The sequence below is a fragment of the Pteropus vampyrus genome, unplaced genomic scaffold (assembly GCF_000151845.1).
Source record: "Pteropus vampyrus isolate Shadow unplaced genomic scaffold, Pvam_2.0 Scaffold197, whole genome shotgun sequence".
Lineage (NCBI taxonomy): Eukaryota > Metazoa > Chordata > Mammalia > Chiroptera > Pteropodidae > Pteropus > Pteropus vampyrus.
In genome coordinates this window covers 915968-919465 of record NW_011888978.1, presented here as the reverse complement: position 1 = coordinate 919465, position 3498 = coordinate 915968, and positions in this window count along the sequence as shown.

Sequence of the window (3498 nt, the reverse complement as noted above, 5' to 3'; positions counted from 1 at the left end):
CTATGCAGCACTCACAATGTGCCACCCTGACACTCCTAGCGTGGACTAGTTGTGCCTCTTCTCTTGGTCAGTCTTCATAAAGGTTTGTCAAGGAAGTGACATGTGGTTTTATTTATCCTCTCTGGTGTCTTGTGACTCCGTTTCATTAACTTCTGTCTTGTTCTTTCATTCTTTACCTGTCCTTGGTTCGATGTTTCTTTTTCACCTTACATCAATGTCCTGTGCTACTATCTCTGTGACTCACCTGAAAACTATCCTGTCAAGTCCACACAGCAATCCACTTTGTCCACAGTTCTGTCGTAAGCAGCAAGTCCAGCTGGGGGTTGACACCCCAAACTCTGCTGCAGTCTGTCATTTTGACCAAATGAAACCTAGCTGAAATGCATGGCTTCAGTATCTTTATAGCACATTAAACGTGTAATTGAAATTGTATGAGAGCTTTTCATTTTGGTCTTTCTTCTCTTCTGCTCTAAGCTGCTAAAGTGGTTCCTTTCTGAGCCTTACTTAACCCATGGGGTTGACAGCCTGTGTTTTTGTTACATTTTAGTTCTAAGTATTTTAAAATTTTCATTTTGCTTTTTTTCTCTCTTGGCCCTTGAGTTATTCAGAGGTGATGTCTAAATGAATAGAGCTTGTCTTTGTTTTGTTTTTGATGAATTTTAACATCTGTTAGCTTTCATGCTGTTCCTTTGAAGTTCATGGCTCCTGGTGAACTGAACCCTTTCAATGACCTCTGAACTTTAGCTGTTATTTCCCCCACAAAGCCAATTTTGTTTACTGGTAACACAGCTGCATTGGTTTTATTTTGGTGAACACCATTTGCCATTTCTGTATTTTCCTATTCTTTTTCTTTGAACTTTTATATATGCTTATGTTTTAGATGTGTCTCTAATATTCAGCAATATTTAGATTTTTGGTTTTGTTATTTATCTCCCAAATCTTTTTCATTTAGCTGCACTACGTGTGTGTGTACACAAACATGTACATAACTCTGAGTATATTTTTACCACTTGCACCAATAGCTGTTAGCTTATGAACCACAAGTCTAGATGTACATTGCTCGAAACCATTTCACTCCTTGTTTAAAGCTGATACTTTAGATTTATGTCCTGTTTGAGTCAGGATCTCCTTGGGAGCCATTTGGCCTCACAAGCACTTCAACTCCTAAACTATTATGGGCTCCAGAGAGCTTCAAGTTCCTGTGCAATAAATCTATCAATATCAAAACTGAGGAAAGTTTTAGATGTTTATTAATTTATTTAAAATATTAATAAGCCCATTAAATGGGTCTATTAATATTTTATATGTTAATATAAGTAATATATCTTTAGTGAAAAAAAAAAAAAGCCTGTATTTTCCAAAACGAATAAAAAAATGTAGGAGGAGACTGGTGTTTGTGACAGTGTGCAGCTCGCTGACACCCAAGATAGTCAGTTCCCTGCTTTGGAGTCCTGAAGCCTCCGGGGACAACCCCACACTTATGGGAATGGGAGAAAAGACAACAGTGTCTCAGCATCACTGGAAACCACCCAGACTGCTAGGTCTCTTAAAAGGGCCTCAGGGCCTGCCTCCCCATGTCCCTCCCCATGGCGCACCCCATGGCCCTCACAGTGTGACACCCCCCCTTCCGAGGCCTCCCCTGGCCCCCCGTGGCCACCCCACATGTCCCTCCATGACCCTCTGTGGCCCCCCTGTGGTCTTCTCATGCCCCCTGCTTTGGTCCCCACCATGGTTCTCCCTGTGGCCCCCCCATGACCCTCACCATGGCCCCCACCATGGCCCTCACCCAGCCTTGCCCAGGCTTGGCCTCTAGCACAGTGCAATCTGGGGCTGCTGCTATATTGTTTTAGACTTTCTTTGCTCTTGTTAACTGACCTGTGTGCTGTCTTCAGCAGCTCAGGATTGGGACACAAAACACAAATTTGGGTGCCTCTGGGTCTTCTCCTAGCTCTGGCCTGCTTGGCTGAGTTCTCCAGGTTTCCACAACATGCTTACCTGTTCTGACTGCACCTGTTCCCTCCACCCTCGGCTGTATCATCTGGAAGATCTGTGTGGACTTTTATGTTGAGGTCAAGCTCATCAACTTGGCTTTTCTCTTTTAAAATTTTATCTTCTCGTTATTTTTTTTTACTTCAAATGGGATGTGTGTCCGTGAGTGCAACTTAATGGCACAGAAGCACACAGGGTAAAGAGCCACATCCTCTTTTCTACCTTCTCAAAGGTCAATGTAGTCCTCACCTGTGCATCTGCAGACATACCCTCGTGTCCACGCACACACTGTTCCATGTTTCTCTTTTCCATGCTAAATTGGATTGTGCCCTCTGTGTCCTGCAGTTCATGTCTCCAAACTCGTTACCTGTGTCAACTGATTTTATGTCACCATGACTGGGCCGTGAGAGCCCAGACGTTTGGTCCGGCATGAATCTGGGCATGTCTATGAGGTGTTTCTGGGTGAGGTGAGCATTGAGTCGGCGGGCTGTGTAAAGCAGATGGCCCTCCCCAGGGTGGGCTGCACCTTCCAACAGGCAAAGGGAGAGGGAACGGCTCCTGCCTGGCTGTCCAACTGGGCCCTCAGTCATCTTCTGTCCTTGGACTCAGACTGGAACGTCGGCTCCAGGGGTCTCCAGTTTGCTGAGCAGATACATACATTTGTGCTCCTGGTGTTTCTGTCCCTCTAGAGAAACCTAAATAGTAGTGTCTTCCCCCAGCAGAGGCGATGACCTGCCGTGTTCTGGCTGTGACTGTGCCCTGCCCTAGGAGGGCGTATCCTGTGATTTATTTGATTTTCTCCCTGGTGATTGAGCCCGTTGACAATTTTTTGCTGCCATCTGCTACCTTGAACATCCTCGTATCTGTATTGTTGTGCATGTGTTTTAAAATTTCTGCCAGTCACACGTGGGGCAGTGCCATTTCCAGGGTTTGTTTTTGGTGTTGTTTGTTGGGCAGCCATTATGAGTTTTAATGTAGTCAAATTAACTTTTTATTTTTCAGGTTGGCTGCTGTTTTGTGTCTTGTTTAAGAAATCCTAGATGTTTATTAACTAAGCTTACGATGGTGATTATTTTGCAATATATACATAAATCGAGTCATTGTGTCATACGCCTAAACTAACAGTGTTATGCGTCATTTATATCGCAATACAAAAGAAATCCTTGCATACAAATATTCTCAATTTTCTCCTAAAAGTTGTTTAAATTTTTTAGGTAGGTTTTAATACATCTCAGCTTGATTTTTTTTTTTTTTATTGAAGTAAGAGTCACGTAACATAAACTTAACCGTTTTTAAAATGCGCAATTTAGTGGCATTTAGTACATTCACAACGTTGTACAATCATCACCTCAAAAGGAGACCCCACACTTACCATGCAGTCTTCCCCTCCCCAGGCCCTGATAACTAAAAATCCACTTCCTGTCTCTACAGACTAACTTACTACTGTTCCGGAAGTTTCATATAAATGGAGTCACACAACATGTGGCCGTGTGTCTGTCTGGCTTCTTT